We start from the raw sequence: 18,604 nt of genomic DNA on the forward strand, positions 1-18,604 counted from the left end.
GCCAGAAGCTAGAAGTTTTCTCACTAAGATCCAGAACAAAGCAAGAATGTCCCCTCAAACCACTCCTTCCTAAAACTGTACTAGAAGACCAAGCTATTACAATAACAAAGGGAAATAAAAAATAGACTAACTGGAAAGGAAGAAGTACAGCAATCTTTGCAGATCATATTTATGCAGAAAATTCAGAAGAATCAACATAAATAACTCTAGGCACTAATAAGCAATTATAGCAAGATTATAGGATACAAGGCTAAAGTATCAAAATCAATCTAATGCCTATTTACCAGCAATGAACAAATGGAATTTGAAATTAAAAACACAATACCTAATATATTCTCACCCCAAAATAGAATCCTTAGGTGTAAATCTAACAAAACATGTACAACATCCATAAGAGGAAAACCACAAAACTCTGATGAACAAAATCAAAGAGTGAAATAAATGGAAAAATATCCCATATTCTTGGATAAGAGTCTCAATACTGTCAAGATGTTATTTCTTCCTAACTTGACCTATTGATTCAATGCAATCCCAATCAAAACCCCAACATGTGATTTTATGGATATTAACAAACGGATGTTAAAGTTTACATGAAGAAGCAAAAGACTCAGAATAGGGAACACAATATTGAAGAAGAAAACAGTTACAGGACTGGCACTACCTCAATCAAGAACTTACTATAAAGCTACAATAATCTATAAGATTTAATATTGATGAAAGAATAGACAAATAGATCAGTGGAAGAGACTACAGAACCCAGAAATAGACCCATATCAATAACATTCCTCTGATCTTTGAAAAATGAGCAAAGGCAATACACTGGAGCAAAAATTGTCCTTTAAACAAATGCTACATCAAAAACTTCTGATATATGACATGCCACCCTTCCCAATACTGCTGTCTTCATGGGGAGCCCTCCCCACAATCCTGACTCTAATCATTTGTGCCTTTCTCTTGTCACTCTGTACACTACTTATACTCACTGTAGTTTAGGGAGAGCTAATTTTAAGCATGTTCAACGGCAGCTCCCCACCGGTTTCACTGTCACTGTTAAAGTTAATACAAAAGCAACTTCACTGGACGTTTTCTTAATGGGTAAAGGTCTTTTCAAAGCTAACCCTTCCCCACATGTGGTACAATATGCTGTTTTATATCTACTCCTCAACAAAGTATATTCTCTGCTAAAATAAAAATAAATAAAAAATTTTAAAGAATTTTAAAACTGGTGCTATGTGGAATATGCAAAAAAAAAAAAAATGAATCTAGACATAGACCTCATACCCTTCACAAAAACTAATTCGAAATGGATAACAAACCTAAATGTAAAATGCAAAACTACAGAACTCCAAGAAGATAAGAGGAAATCCAAATATTCTTGGGTATAACGGCTTTCTAGAAAAACACCAAAGGCACAATCCATGAAACAAACAATTGATAAGTTTGACTTTACCAAATTAATTGATTTTGTCAATTAAATTACTTTATTAAAATTAAGCATTTCTGTTTTATAAAAGATACTCTCAAGGAAATGAAAAAAATACTTGCAAAAAATATCTCATAAACGACTGTTATCAGAATTCTTAAATATATAAGAACTCCTAATGTGTAAGAACTTTTTTAAAGATTTTATTTATTTATTAATGAGACACACAGAGAGAGAGAGGCAGAGACACAAGCAGAGAGAGAAGCAGGCTCCATGCAGGGAGCCTGATGTGGGACTCGATTCCGGAACTCCAGGATCATGCCCTGGGTCAAAGGTAGATACTCAACCACTGGGCCACCCCGGCGTTCCATGTAACAACTTTTAACGTATAAGAACTCTTAAAACTCAAAATTGAGAAAATCAACAACTACATTAAGAAAATGAGTCAAAAACTTTAATAGACACTTCACCAAAGAAGATATGCAAATAGAAAATAAGCATTGAAAGAAATGGTCCACATCATATCATTAGTGAATTGCAAATTAACACAACAACTAAAGTTCACTATACATCTATTAGAATGGCCAAAATCCAGAACACTAGCAACAGATGACACCAAATGCTAGGAAGGATGTAGAGCAATAGGAATTCTCATTTATTGTCGGTGGTAATGCAAGATAGTACCGACACTTTGGAAGATCATTTAGCAGCATATTATACACTGACTGTATGATCCAGCAATCATGCTCCTTGGTAACAGGAGCTGAAAACTTGTATCTACATAAAAACCTGCATACTAATGTTTATAGCAACTTTATTCGTAATTTCCATAATCTAGAAGAAACCAAGATGTACTTCAATAGATGAATGGACAAATAAACTAGAGTACATCCAGACAATGGAATATTATGTACAAAAATGAGCTATTAAGCCAAGAAAGAACAGAAAGCAACTTCAATGCATATCACTAAGTGAAAGAAGCCAAACTGAAAAGACTACATAATAATTATATGGTTCCAAGTATATGACTTTCTGGAAAATGTTAAAGTATACATATAGTAAAAAGATCAGTGGTTGCTGGAGTTCAGGAGGGTGAGAAGGAAGTATAGGTAGAGCACAGATTTTTAGGGCAATGAAACTATTCTGCATAAAACTATAATGGTGAATACATGTCATCATATATTTCCCAAACCCATATATAAAATATCAAGAGCAAACCTTAATATAAGCTATGGACTTCAGGTAATAATGATATATCAATGTAGGTTCATCGATTATAACAATGTTATCACTTTGGGGGAAGGGGTTGTTGATAATGGGAGTGGCTATGCAGGAGTGGAATCCAGGGATACTAGGGAAATCCCTGTGACTTGGTTCAATTTTCCTGTGAACTTAAAACTACTGTAAAAAATAAAGACTATTTTTTAAAAATCATGGAAATTAAAAAAAAATAAAATAAGGATAGAGGGTACATTCTGTGGAAAATGAATAACTGGAATGGAGCACTAGTAGAGTTTTAAGAGTATGAAGACTATTTCAACTCTGTTTTTTACTTTGATGATGGTTACCCTAGTGTTTGTTTTGCTGCAAACCATTTACCTTTACATTTTTATTTTGTGCACCTTAAGTATATAATATTTCAAGGCAACAAATACTGAAAAGCAAACAAACAAAGATGAATAAGGCAAGAGTCTAGAGAGTAGAACAAGTTTACAAGGAGAATGATTGAACAGTATCCCCCCATGGAGCTAATTAATTCCTCATTTTTGTTCCCAAAATAAAATAAGGCCACTCAGTTGAACTTGATTTATCTCTAGGCCCAGGACAATAAATGGAAAAGGTTATATCTAGTACTCAAGTTTGACTGCCTCCCAGGAGCCATGCACCACCCCTTACATCCCAAAGCCTACCCTTGGTCTATAACATACGTTTATGGACATTATTTTTATCGCTCATAGCTACAATAACATTCCTTGAGGCTATATGGCACTAAGGTCTAAATATAGATGTGAATGGTATAATCCGGACTCTTGCTCATAGCTGTCCTAAACCTTGAGGCTAATTCATGAACAGTTTTCCTTGGGTTTACTATGATTCTTCTTTGATTTTATTCTTTTGTTCTTAATATATCTTGATTTTGATCTAAGACACTCGTAGAGCAACTGCAGACTCTTTTTAAGGTAACATGTCATAATCAATTCTCATCATTTAGAATGGCATTATTAGATATGTTTAACTTATCCTCAGCATACTAGACTTACACATTCATGTTTTAGAGTTGCTTTTGGACAGGATTGGTCCTGTCTGAAATAATAGCAAATATAGGTTGACTCAGATGGTTACATAGAGTAAGATTAAAGTGCCAGGTGAAATATCAGGTTTCCTTCATTAAAACACACACACACACACACAAACACACACACACACACACAAAACACATAAAGCAAAATTTAAAAAGTATAGTGCTTTAAATTACCTCTTTAACATTTGATTCTTCCAGAAGTCTTAAAATAATATTCTGAAAGTGGAAACCTTTCTTCAGGACAAGTACTGATTACTTTAGATCAAAGGTTGACTCTTTTTAATGATGTAACAGTATGATTTGAATGACCACAACAAAGTCATAAATCATCTGGAAATACCAATAGCTACTTAATGATGTAACAAAGTATTTCCATGAAAAGTCTTTCTCATTTATGTGTATGGAAGAAGGGGTTTCTTGTGACTCTTCTTTTATTCTTAGGTAGATACTAACTTAGAGTCAGTCCTCTGTGTTGGCATGAGTCTAGAAGGACCATGATTTCCCACCATTCTTTGCTGGTGGTAGAATAGTAATCCATACAAGAACCAGAAGGCTAGCTTCTACGTGGACCCACATTATTTTATACTAGAATTATGTTTGGCATATCTTGCTTAATTTAGAAAGCAAATCCCAAGATTTTTCTAAAAATCTAAGAAAAATGTTAATAATACCCAGGGAAGGTAAGTTTGTGGTAAATCATTTGTCCTGCAGAAACATAAATAAACTATCCAAAGAAAAAGTTCAATATGTGCGTAAAGAAAAAAACTAGAAATATTTATATTCTGTGATCCATTAATTCTAATTCTAGAAATATTGTGGACATGAATGTGTGCACAGAGATGTCCATGTTTAACAATAGCAAACCAGTTGAAACAAATTAAATATCCAAACATAGTAGAATTATAGTTTTTAAGAATTTTGAAAATATTTAACAATTTTTTAAAAACAATATATAGTAATAATTATAATATATTTACCTACCCCTAAAAATAGCAAATTTTCAAATATAAATGACATTTGCAAAAAAGTACTGAAATAGAACTATATTTGCCAAAATATTAACAAGTAATATCTCTGGATTTCAGATGTATAAAGACAAGTCTTTAGAGAAAGGAGTAATCCTGAGACTATCTTGTTCTTGAAGAGAGTCCTTCCTTCATCATTGTGTCCTGTGTCCCCATAGATTTAAGAGGTACAAGGTTTCAATGCCACATGTAGTGCCCATGGAAACTTATGTTTAATACTCCAACTGCACTCATCTTAATGTGCACTTTGGCACTCCTGTGAAGCCAGAATTTTTCTGAAATTTGCAACATGTTTATCCTAGAGCCTGTTTTCTCTTGCTTTCACACATGTATCCTTAGGTGACTCAATTAGCTCTTTTACTTTGCTATTCTGCAACCAGGACACAGCATTATTGAATTTAGCAGCTCTCCTTGCCCCACTATTGAGGTAAAGGTGTTTGACAATGGAACATCTTAACTCCAGATTAAAAAAAAAAAAAAAAAGCTGTCACGTTGACAACTGAGTTTGATGAAAAGTTAAACACACACACTGACAGTTATTTGAGGGTATTAACAGTTCTGTAAACATATCCAGGATTTTAAGACAAGACATAAATAAGTGATGAAATTCTCTGAAATGATTCCATTTTTAAAACACTGGGTTTGGGGGCATCTGGGTGGCTTAGTCGGTTAAGCACCTCAGCATAGGTCATGATCTTGGGGTCATGAGAACAAGTTCTGTAAGGCTCTACACTCAGCGCAGTCTACTTAAGGCTCTCCCCACTTCCTCCTCTCTCTCCCCTCCCCCCCTGCTTGTATGCACTCTCTTTCTCTCTAAAATAAATCATCTTAAAAAAATCCAGCATAATAGTATGCAATTAATATTCAAACAGAAAGTGTCTAATATTTATATCTGAACTTTGGTAAATTTGGAAAATTCTGCCATTTTTACACTTCAATACATATGAAAAATAGAACAAGTGCCAGAGTGTTTATGGAAGGCAAGAATTCAGAGTTAAAAAAAAAACAAAATGAACATTGACAACACTGGTGAGAAAGAACTGACAACAATAATGTAATTCCTGATATTGCTAGTGCTGTTGCATTAAGCAAATTTGGTTTCAGTGACCCAGTCTTAAGGACATAACGTGTAATATCACAACCTTGGGTGAAGGTAGCCCCATTTCTGCCTGTCACTTAGTGGAAAAGCACTAAGAGAAGAGGATTTGGTCATGATATGCAGCTGCCCTGGCACACATGCTCTCTACTTGGATGATACTTTGTGGTTCAACCCAACTCCTTCTCGAGATAAGTGACTAACTTGGGAAATAAGTATTTCTAAAGCCATTTTTCCATGAGGAGTCATGCAACTGACATCTATCCCCAGCCACCTCTATCTTGAAGGACAGTGCTGGGGCCATGATATTATGATGCCTGCTAAGGGTTCAAGAGTTAAAGGGACTAGAGAACATGTTTCTCTATGTCCTACACTTATTCACAATTATTCACTAAAATAAGTAAGTTTATTTTTAAAAGACTGGTTTTAAGGGCTTAATTCTCAAAGCCTATGTTACAGAGTTAGAGATAAATTGAATAAACTATACCCATTATCTATTATTCCTCTATTTTCAATTACTCAATAGACAGCCAGAAAGCCTGTACTAATTATCATTTAATGATCAAAATTATGGGAATAACCATTAAATCCCTACAATGATGATATTAGGGGAAGAAACTAGAATGCATGAGAGTCAAATATCACAGCGAAAATTTGAACACAGGCTCACCAAATTTTGGGCCCTTATTGTAATTCTTCTTCTTCTGAAGCCCCCCTTTTGCATTCTTATATGCAACTTCTCATATATCTAGAATGATAGAATGAATTCTGCACACTTGCTCCAAACAACTAAACTTTACATCATGAAATAAACATGTAATATATTAATAATTTTTATTTGTTAAATATTGCATATGGTTCCACATACAGGTGATATTTTTTGTGTTAATAAGACAGGGATAAAATGCAATAATTATTTGTATTTCACATATACATACATATTTTTATACAAAACCTATAAAATATATTTTATATATTTTATATATAAGAAATCCACAACATAAATAGACAATACTGAATGTATCAAACTCTTCCTAATAAAGTGGGGTCAATTGACCTGTAATTTGGTTTATTCCTATAGGAACTGACTTGGATCTGACGCTTTATAAAGATTCTTATATTTCCTTTTTATAGGTTTATCTTCTGGCTATTAAGCTATTCATTGGTTTTCTCAATGAGCAGCACATAAGTCTTCCCTTCCTAATTTGTTCTTTCTAATTGCCTACAGTCTGAGATCTTATATAATCTTGATTGTTAGACTCTTTGCAAACTGCGATAAGACGATGTGTGCAGAGATCTGAGAGGCTCATCTATTGGTATAGTAGAAGTGAGTTCCATTTTTCATGAGAGTTTGTATTATTGACTTGAAGTCTTCTATTTTGGCTTCTTACAGATATTAGAGTTTGTTACTGATGTAGGGAAGTAACAGAGAATTGGAAAAATGAAAGTAAACCGCAAAAGAGAGAATAGAAAACTGTTCTCAGAAAATTCATTAAGAATATAAACACTCAAGTATTTGTGCAATTTAAAAATCTCCAGAAGCTATCTACCATTAACGAGCGAAGTGCACTATACAAATGCCAACATACAAAATGCCAAGTCTTGACCATATTCCTATGATCATACAGAAAGAATAAGAAAGTATCTCATTCGAACACCTGTCTAATCTGGTGGTCAGCGTTTGTTTCTGTAGGAGGAAAAGGGAGGCTCTCTGCTCCACAAAGAGGTCTCTCCTGCCTCTACTACTTCCCTCTCCCTTCCTCCATTCTCTCAAGATGAATAAAGCATTAATCTATTGTTTCAGGATGTAGAATCATATTTGAGGGCATATACACCCATGTGTAGGAACTAACTGAATTTCCTGGCCTCCTTCCAAGATATGACCACCTACTGTCTACCTTTATATGATGAGAAGACCCAAGAGGCCTTAACATAAAAAGCCATGTCCTCTTTCCCTGTCCTCTCCCATAGGAAATGAAGAGATAAATTGGCCCAAGCCTACCATCCTAAGATAGACATCTTTGGCTACATTTTTCCCCATTTGAAGACTTAAGTATGCTGGCAATTCCTTCACATTCCAAGATTACGCAGGCAACCAGAGGATTGTACTTTCTCAAAATTGAGATTTAAACCTTAAGGGCAAGAATGGCTCCTGAAGGCCTCCAACATAAAACTTGTGCCTCTAGCTGCTCACTAGAACTTGGTTATCTACCCAACTGGCAATAAAATGACACCCTGATTCTCATTTACTCTTGCCCCTTTTACACAGTTCCCCTGAGGATTTCATTAGAAGAGAAGTGATTGGCAGGACAGGACTAGAGGAACTCATTCATTCTTTAAATAAGCACCATCAAATATAACATAATCAAACCCCAACCTGGCTTCACAATCCCCTAAACATATACATGAGTTGTTTTATTGAGTATCTACCACAGTGTTATTGAAAATAATGATGAATGTGGATACATTTAGAGTAAAAAATGATGAATAAAGGAAAATTTTTACATTTATCATCTTATTTAGAGAAATGGTAACATTTTATGAATCTCTGCTTTAAGGATACACGAAAGGAACTCATAAACTAAACTCTGAATGAGATACACTATACCTTCTAATGAAATTTGCTCAGTCCCTCTGCTTGTTCAATTTTCCTTGATTTGTTATGAAAAATAATATTTTCATCAACCTATTTCACAGTAAGTTGGAGTACCTTCTGGCATAATATGTTTTCAGTTAAATAATAGCATTCATTAAAATTCAAGTTCCCAGAAGGCAGAAACCTTGTACTCTATTTGGTCTATATTATACTTAATGGGTTTGTCTTTTACAGCACCAATGGTTATGATGATAGCACACAGTCTCCAACAGCAAAATAGCATACACATCATGGTGAGCTTGTTAGGAAACCCGCAGTTGGGAGATTCTAAGAGTTGCCTGTTGGCTAGTATTGACTTCCAACGTGAGATAAAAATGCATCACATATGTCTTCCCCACCGTGATGGGCTTACCACAGGAAAGATTAAGTAATGTTTTACAGTCCAGTAACAACTTGACAAAAGAGAACATAAAAATGGGTCCTTACATGTTGTTAAAACACAGAGATACCAGAAAGGGACTTCTCTCCAAGAGAAAAATAAGTTACTGTATAGAACCTTGGTGTCCTCTCAAAATCAAACACTGTTGCTCTAACTAGAACTACAACCCGGGGTGGCAAGAGGGTGCCAAAGCACAGACAACGGAGCCAGGTGTTCTCCCTGCAAGCAGCTGCTGCCTAGTGATTCACAGTTTGTGAAAGCAAATTTCCCAGTAACAGAGATGCCTGAGTTCACCCACGGCCAAGAAGCTTTCTATTTCATTTGAACAATTCTGTGAATGGGGAAACATAGACAGTGACTTCTCCAATCCAAAAGGCTACAGGGACAAACTAAATATATCTGACATGGCAGGAGAGACCCGACAAGGGAATCAGCTACTCCTGGGACTTCTGCGAACTGGTATTGATCAAACACATGTCATTTCAATTCTCTACCTCTCAGTTCCCTAACACATAATATCAGAGGATTAGATAAATCATCCCGGCTTTTAGACTTCACAATTCTAATGTTACTAAATACCCACAACTCTTTAATATTTAATAAATTATATCCTTTCATGTAATATCCATGTCATAAATAAGGTGACTGATGTATTCAAAGTATCTGGACAAACAGATAATGGCAAGAAAGGAGACAATCTCTCCAAATCCAAGGATTACACTTTTGAAGACCATTAACAAATTTGTTCACTGAGAAAACTAAAATTACTAAAAGGAGAAATGTAAGTAGAGGAACAAAGCAAAAACAAACTGTAGTGCCAAGTCTCCATGGAAACTGTGAAGAGTAAGCACGTATGCCACTATCATGCTGAGAAAAAAAGTGTTATAAGCATACAGTTTGCTAAATTGCTAAAATTTAAATTTTTTTAAAGATTCCAGCAACTATATTCTAGATAGTAGTACTCTCTAAATATTTGATTGTTCCATCAGCATTATTATTTGATGACATTGCCTGTTGTTTCACTGAGATCCTGCTGATTCCTGAGCATCATACAGTCCTGGAAATGGAAAGACATAAAATGGCATGTAGTCCACACCACTTGATACTTAGCATCCTACCAATGGGCCATTTTATGTACCCCCTGTTTTTAATTGTATAGGGCATGGCAGATACTCATGCATGATCAAAGCTTAAGGTAGGGATTTACTTGACTTAGGAAGCAATGCTCAAAATAAAGAGATGGGAGCTTACAAAAATATTCTGGTCTCACATTTATAATGAAACTTTCTATAAGCATGGAATATGGGAAATTCCCCAAGTTGAGAAAAGTCATTTAAACCTTGTCCCTTGCCAAAAAAGGAAACTCTCAGAAGATCATTTCACATTCATGAGACTTCCACGTCCCAGCAAAGACCCCTCTGAGAAGAGAACTACTACATCCTCGGCAGGTCAGCACGGAACCTGTATGAGACAGCTATCTCACTGCGTGCTAGAAACAATTGCTTTTAAATTATTTTAAAATGAGAAGAAACACTTTAACCCCAAAATAGATTGAAGTTAATAGAATAAATGAAAGACCTATGCCAACCAATTTAACTTCTTATCAGACAGGAAAAAGGAGATGAACGTCAATCAAAGACATGTTTTACACAAACACTAAGCAACTCATTTGTTTCGATTCACAAGCCATGCTCTCTATCAGCTCAAAATGTGGTCTGTTTCCCATGCTACCCTCAATCAATTTTAAGGGAATAGGAATTATATTATTTATTTATTTATTTATCCATTATTTATCAAGCGTAATAACTTGCCCGCTTCTCTTTCACAGAATAGTTTTTCATTTCCATTTTGGCTTTATAGTAATGAGTTTTAGGAATTTTTCTTCTTTGTGTTTTATCTTTTCAAATTTCTTTTTTCAGTATTCTTTCTCTCACTGGATGCATAATCACTAAAGAATAACTATGTATAGTCACAGTACTAGATACTAGGTAAATACATATATAAGTAAGACACCATCCCTGTCTCAATTAGTTTTACAGTGGGAGAGACAATGTAAATAAAGCATTCAATGAATTGTTAAAGGTACAAAAATAAAAGAATTATACTGTAAAATTAAGAAATGCAAAGGAATGGCTAGGCATTGATATCTACGGGAGGAGTGGAGGTCAGAAAATCATTGGGGGTAAACACTGGAGCTGCAGGTTGAGCAAGAAATTAGATGTAGTAGTAAAGCACTCTGGGCAGGCAACGTATTAGCTCTAATATTAGCCCAATTACATACACATTAGGAAGCTTCATCCTGTCCCACAGCTGAAACTATTGTCTTTTTTTTTTTTTTGGTTCACTTTATATGCTTTAATTTGAATTAGATTATCCATATTTGCCTTCAAGACTTGGATTCTGTAACCTGTTATATCCATGCTGCTGTTGAATCTCACCAGATGGATTTTGTAGTTCAGTAATGTCCATTTGATACTTTAAGACTGTAATAAATTTAATTAGACCAGAACATAGGCAAGGGACTGGAAAACTGAATTAGAAACTTTCTGAAAAGTATTGACTTTTTTGTTATTTTCTTTGAACAGAAACAAGTCTACTGCAATTTCTAATGTCAACTTGGTTTTACTTAATACTTTTCCTCTTTTTTAAAGGAAAACTATCTTTGCTTCCTAAACGACACAAAATTTAAGAGATTTATAAGTTTCCGGATTTCATCACTTCTAATGTGTGGACCTTAGATGTGTGGCTGGTCTTAGAACAGTACAACACACTAGTAAGGTCAGTGAGCTCTGTACCATACCAGACAGAAAAGTATCTGTAATTCCTTACACTACCTCTTTTTAATTGTTCTTCTTCATCTCCAAAAATGAGAGCAAGAAAGGTAGGCTAGAAAGACAATATTTAGTTTCTCCATGAAATACTATTTTTAAAAGAGATTAACCCAGGAATCGTGGTGTCCAATGGTAGTCCTTAACGTTCACAGATCAGAAAATAGAATATCCTCTCATTACCCAAACATCTTACTTATTAACCAATCTACATAAACAATTACATTACTGGGATCCCTGGGTGGCTCAGTGGTTTAGCGCCACCTTCGGCCCAGGGCCTGATCCTGGAGACTCGGGATCGAGTCCCACGTCGGGGTCCCTGCATGGAGCCTGCTTCTCCCTCTGCCTGTGTCTCTGCCTCTCTCTCTCTCTCTCTCTCTCTGTGTGTGTGTGTGTGTGTCTCTCATGAATAAATAAATTTTTAAAAATCTTAAAAAAAAAAAACCAAAAAACCAATTACATTACTCACACTGGAGGCGTGGAGTGTGCCCCATTCCTTGTTCTGATGCCAGCAGGCCACAGGGTTAAGTTCTAGGGCCAAACTTCCATATACCTTAAGAATAAGTGAAGGATAAGTTTTCTTGAAATATCAGAAAGATTTTTCATCACGGCTGAGGCCATTTTATAGTATAGCAATTCCTTTTTCCTATTTTAATTAATGAAACTCATCCTTAAGAACATGTGCAACAAATAAAAGGCTCTCAGGGCTTGGGACTGGTCTGTGATGGATACTGACTCCGCCGGGGTTATCACCCAACACCCTAGAGCGGCATTTGCTGTGCACCCGTCTCCAGGATGCTCGTTCCAGGGTCAAGAACCAATTCAGAAAATAAATCTTCCAACGGCCATGGCAGCTCTTGATCAGACACGGCCTCCGGTGCATCTATGCTACCGAGGAAGGCGATGCGCTTCCGCACACGTCTTAGCAGAAGCCGGTCCTCTTTGTCCGTGAACTTCCTGCTGCGTTTCTGAGAACCCCGCTCTCGCCTCTCTCTGACCCGCAGCGGCATTAAGTGAAGAGCTTCGGGCACCTTCCTACCGAATCATCTTGCCACCCAACAAAGAAGGGACAGAATTGGGTGGAAAAATGTCTTCGGTCCACGTAGCCAAACAGCGCCGCCAGCCGTACTTCACGGGATTTGTTCCAGTTGTCATTACCGGAGCGTAGACTCCAAGCGCGCCTTTCCCTCCACCTGCGGCCCAACTGGGAACCGGATATGACGTCGCCTAGCCAATCAGCTCCGCGCTGCCGGGCCTGACCTCCAGGTCGGGCGGTAGAAGAGGCCCGGGCCCGGGGTGTGACGCGGACCCAGCCGTGCCCTCGGGCTCGCAGCCAGCGTGGAGCGGAGCCCGCCGGGAGCCCCCCCCGCCGCCCCCGTCCCCCTCCCTCCCCCCCCGCCGCCCCCGTCCCCTCCCCCCCCCTGCTGTCCAGCACCGCCCCCCTGTGAGGAGCGCGGCGTCGGCCATGGCTGACGCCAGGCGCGGCTCAGGCCCCAGGAGCACGTGGCGGTGGCGCTCCCAGCAGGGCTGTCGCTCGGTGGCAGGCTCGCTGGAAGTGAAACAGGCGGAGGGCGCGGCCCGTGCCCTACCTGAGGTGGCCGTGGTGTGGACTCCGAAGCAGATGGTCTGGGAAAAACTGCCCTGTTCATGGGGCAAGAGCTCTTCCTTCCCTTCTCAGGTAAGAACCCCTTGAGCTTTTGAATATTCTGCGCCGCCAGCAACCGTGAGCCCCCGAGCGGCATCACGCAGCCCCGTGGGCCAGACTTCTGATGAGCCTGGGGTGTCAACCCGCCACCCTGCCAAGGCGAAGCAGGGGGCCATGGGCGCCGCCATCTTGGTGGCAGCGCGAACGGAATGCTGGGATCTCGAGTCCTCTCCCCATTCTCGACTCACCTACCCTACTTGGTACGTTGTTTAAGAGTTTGAATAAAGTACTGTCAGAATGTAAATGTGTACTATATAAAACCATCACCACGTTCAAGACAGCAGACATTTCTGTCACCTTCAAAAATTTCTTGGTATTCCTTTGTATCACTTCCACCAATACATCCCCAGGCAATCACTGATAGGCTTTCTCTCACTACAGATTAGTTTGCATTTCCAGGAATTATCTGCAAATGGAATCATGGACTATAACCTTTTCTCTTCTTATTTTTTTTTTCCTGGCTTCTTTCAAAGAGAATAACCATTTTGAGATGCTTGTTTATTTACCAATAGTTTGCCACGCACACCCACACCCTCACCTTTTTGTATTTATTTTTAAGTGTACCATACTTACAATCCATCACACTTAAATAATTCATCAACACTTAAAATTTGTTGATTTTGTCTCATGATAAACACTTGGTTTCCAGGTTTGGACTATTGGATATGAAGATGGTACAGCTTTGATGTAAACGTCCTTGCACACGTTTTTGGTTTTGTTTTTAATTTCTCTTGGGTAAGTGCCAAAGAGTCACAGTAAATGTATGCTTCTCTTTGTAAAAGAGTACCGAGTATTTTCCAACATGCTTAGACCTTTTCCACATTTCTACCTTGAGAGTTCAAGTTGGTCCACAACCTTGAGAACAAAAATCATGGTAAGAGTCTTTCAAGTGAGTATTAGTAACTATGATTGGTTTGTGGTGCTATGTCATTGAGATTTTAATTTGGCAGTTTCTTTCCTAAGTAATACTGTGCATTTTTTCATGGGTTTATTGGACATTTGCATATTTTGTGAAGTGTCTGAGGTTTTATCAAATTTTTTTAAAGATTGATTTGTTTGTTTGTTTTAGAGAAAGAGCATCATCAGTGCACATGTGTGGAGGAGGGGCAGGATCCCAAGCAGCCTCCCTGCTGAGGGCAGAGAGTGAGAGGTGGCTGGATCTCGAGGCCCACCAGATCATGACCTGAGCCTAAACCACCAACTAAGCCACCCAGGTGCCCAGGGTTTATCAATGTTTTAAACTCATGGTTTGTGGTCTTAACGTTGAATTGTAAGAGATACTTTTACATTCTACGTACAGTTTCTTTGTGTGATAAATGTCTAAGTACTTTTCTCCCAATCTAATTCTTGCCTTTTTATTTTCACAATAGTGTCTTTCAGGAAAAAAAAAAAAAAGATTTCATTTTCGTGAAGTCAGACTTATAGATATGTGATGATGTACCCAGTTCTAAAGCTATGTTTTCTGTTATCTGTGTTCTATCTGAAAGAACATTGCCTACCCCCAATTTTTAATCATTTTATTATAAGAATTTTATGATTCTTAATTAAACATTTAGATCTAGAATCCATTTTAAGTTAATATTTAAGTATGGTATGAATTAATGGTCAATTTTAAGAACTATATGATATCCAGTTCAATTTGTTAAAAATAATAATTTCCCCATTGAATTCCTTGAAGCCTTTATCAACAATTCCAGACTTCTAGAATCAATTTAATGGTGTGCTGAATTATAAAGAGCATTGTCCCATCCTTTAGTAAAAGAAACTGCAAATTAACAAATTTTTCTAAGCTATCAGAGAGGGTGGTACAGAGGAAATTGGTTAATGAAAAAGGGGCTACCCAGGAGAACTTTTCAGGTTATGTAACTATTCTGTATGAAACCGTAGTGTTGGGTACAGTGTTGGCATTTGTGAAAACCCATAGAGAGTGAACATCACGGTATGCAAGATTTAAAATATCAACCATAATGTCAAGGGATCCTAACCAAGAGTACAGAAAGTGACATATAAAACTAAACGTATTACAGTATATAGTGCAGTATGACTTCATTGAAGAAAGTGAAGGTAAAAAGTGAAGGTAAAAATGAAATGACTGGGGAATCCCTGGGTGGCTCAGCGGTTGAGTACCTGCCTTTGGCCCAGGGAGCGATCCTGGAGTCCTGGGATCCAGTCCCACAATGGGGTCCCAGCATGGAACCTGCTTCTCCTTCCTCCTGTGTCTCTGCCCCTCTCTCTCTCTCTCTCTCTATGTCTATCATAAATAAATAAATAAATAATAAATAAATAAATCTCTTTTAAAAAATGAAATGACCTGAGTAGCTTTGTAAACAATGTTTCTATTATATATTGTTAAGGCTACAGATAAAAAAAGAACCATATATAAAAATTGTACTGTACTTATTAAATTGATTTCCCACAAGAGTATGGATTACCAGCTGAGACTACTTTATATGTATTCTATGGTTAAACAAAAAAGTAAATAAATCATAGTTAATGGTAACCAGTTTCCTCATTGTCAAATAAAACAGTTAAAATTAAGCAAGAGAGGAGGTCTAGAATATCCCGTGGTTAGATTAGCACTAGAGACACTTCAGATGTGTGCATAGGCATAGTGTTGGGTAGATAAATGTATTTCTCAGCTCTGTCTACTGACAGGGCCTATAAACAATAACATATCAGTAGCTCACACTGAGAGCTTAGCTCTTGGTTTCCAAATACAATTCGCCAGTAAGTTTAACCAAGGTCCTGTGGAAAAACAACTGATTCTTGGGTCTTAGGAAATATGGCAAGATGATTTGGGAGATCTTGAAGTGCCCAAAAGGAAGTTAGTTCAAAGAAAGCAAGGTGAAGCTGGGGGGTGAATAAAAAGGACACAGAAGCCAATTAAGAAAATTCCCAGTGGCTATACCTGGAAAAATTTGAGCAATAAAATAAATGATAATAATGTATTACAACTCAGGCACCTGGATGGCTCAGTGGTTGAGCATCTGCCTTTGGCTCAAGTCGTGATCCCAGAGTCCCAGTGTGGAGGCCGAGAAAAATTAAGGCCATCCCACCTAAAGTTTAGCATTAGCACAAGTACAACCATCTTAGGTCCCTGTGAATAAGAGCTGAACTTTACAGGAAAAACTGCAGAATGTCCTCAATGTCCTCAGCAGGTAATCCCATATCAGAAAGACAACAGAGCCCACGCCCGTGGTAGAAAGTCCCATCTTAGAATGAGAACAGAGCTCAATGCCCTTGAAAGCCCCATATCAAAATGTAAACAGAACTTGAGAAATTCTTCCATCCCTTCTGAAAATCCCCTAGACCAGCCTATAAAAAACCCAGCTGTAACCCACTTCGGGGTCCAAGTCTCTGCTCCGCTGTGTAGGGTATACTTGGACCCAAGCTCAAGCTTGCTAATAAACCCTCGTGCACTTGCATCAGTGTCAGCTCCTTGGTGGTTTCTCAGATTCGCAATCTTGGGCACAACACCTAGGATCGAGTCTTGCATCAGGCTTCTCCCTCTGCCTGTGTCTCTGCCTCTTTCTCTGTTTCTCATGAATAAATAAATAAAATCTTTTTTTTAAAAAGTAAAATTGTACTACAACTCAAAGAACAAAGTAAGTATATATTCATTGATATTGATATAAATAAAAGGTTAAATGAATAAATAAATATGGAAGAAGGAAAAAGTCTTCCTTAGTGAAAAATTCCAAATAATACATGTAGACAGTCGCCCTTCCAAGGGAGTCGAACTTAATTCCAATCTGCTTGGCTATACATTGGAATTAACAATTCATTTGTAAAATGTAGAGGATTATACAGGAAAAAGAGAAACTTTACAGAAGAGGAACCTGGCAGATATCAACTTCATCAAGTGGTCAAGGTTAACAACTCTCCCATCATGAGTCATGTTCATACTATTTATCTCCTGTTATCATGCAATGAGAAGATGTATCAGTCAGTATTCTCCAGAAAATAGTAACAGCATCAGATAGATAGGTGAGTTGGAATGTAGATACATGGATAGTAGACAATAGATAGATAGGGTGATATAGCAATATAGATTTATCTAAAGGATTTGGCTCAGGTGATTTAGGGGACTGGTAATCTAAAACTTGTAGGTCAGTGGAAACTCAGACAGAATTTAATTCTGCACTCTTAACACAAAATTCCTCCTTTTCCAGGAAATCTTTTTTTGCTCTTAACGCTTTCAAGTGATTGGATGACATCTACCCAAATTTTTTAGAATAATATCCTTAATGTCATTTGATTGTTGATGTTAATCATATACACAAAATGCCTTCACAACAACACCTACATTAGTGTTTGATTAAAAAACTGGGAAATATAGCCTAGCCAAGTTGACATGTGAGACTAACCGTGGTAGAAGTGCACCTCACCTTTGTGGTATTCTTTCCCCCACACCTGTAATAATCTCAATGTAATCATGTCAGGCAAACACAACTTGAAGACCATTCTACAAAATACTTGACTGGTAGTCTTTAAGAGTTTCAGTCATGAAAAACAAGAAGACAGAAAAATTCTCACAGGATGAAGTAGACTAAAAAGTTAAGATAACAAATGAAATGACATATCCAGGATTAGATTCTGGAATAGAAAAAGGACATTAGTGGGAAAACTGGTGAAGTCTAAATGAAGTCTATATATTCACTAAATGAATATATTGTACCAGAGTGAAATTCTTAGTTTTCTCAAGTGCACCATGGTTATGTAAGATGTTAACATCAGGGGAAATTAGGTAAAGGGTATACAAGAACGCCGTTTATTATGTTACCTAATATTATGAAAAACTAAAGTTATTCCAAAAAATTAATTAAAAATAAAGTAGTAGATCAACTGGAAATATTTTAACATATTATAGGCAGAATAAATATTAACATTTTATATAAAAATAATCCAATTTTTTAAAGTACCATTTGAAAAATAAGTAAATGAAAAATAGCCAATTACCTAAAGACACTTAAATCCACTTGTAATAAAAGTGACTTTAAAAATTTGAGATAATATTAAGTGTTTATCATATTTCCAAATAGTTTCCTATTCATTGTTCCCCAGATACAGTGAAAAGATCCATTATGGATACTATTCAGCCATGTGTATTGGTACAAGAATACTAGAGGAATTCGATATTCCATATAAAACCTCAAAAGATACCTATCATGTGATCTAGAAATTATTGAG

At 37.1% G+C, this 18,604-nt stretch overlaps 2 long non-coding RNA genes across 9 annotated transcripts in view; one reads left to right on the top strand and one right to left on the bottom strand.

The window, feature by feature from the left end:
- Positions 1-13,558, bottom strand: part of LOC119870704 — a 50,008-nt gene extending 36,450 nt beyond the window's left edge. For both annotated transcript variants that reach the window (XR_005353359.1, XR_005353358.1), the window contains exons 1-2: positions 13,299-13,558; positions 12,179-12,262 (exon numbers count right to left, since the gene is read on the bottom strand). This is a non-coding gene — a long non-coding RNA (uncharacterized LOC119870704). The remainder of the gene's footprint in view (positions 1-12,178; positions 12,263-13,298) is intronic.
- Positions 13,181-18,604, top strand: part of LOC111093764 — a 65,396-nt gene continuing 59,972 nt past the window's right edge. For 5 of the 7 annotated variants that reach the window (XR_005353362.1, XR_005353366.1, XR_005353364.1 and 2 more), the window contains exons 1-3: positions 13,181-13,387; positions 14,064-14,149; positions 14,484-14,628. This is a non-coding gene — a long non-coding RNA (uncharacterized LOC111093764). Of the gene's footprint in view, positions 13,388-14,063; positions 14,150-14,483; positions 15,915-18,604 lie in introns of those variants that run through there. The other 2 variants (XR_005353360.1, XR_005353361.1) reach the window with 2 other exon arrangements.

Source organism: Canis lupus, chromosome 1 (genome assembly GCF_011100685.1).
Source record: "Canis lupus familiaris isolate Mischka breed German Shepherd chromosome 1, alternate assembly UU_Cfam_GSD_1.0, whole genome shotgun sequence".
Classification (NCBI taxonomy): Eukaryota; Metazoa; Chordata; class Mammalia; order Carnivora; family Canidae; genus Canis; species Canis lupus.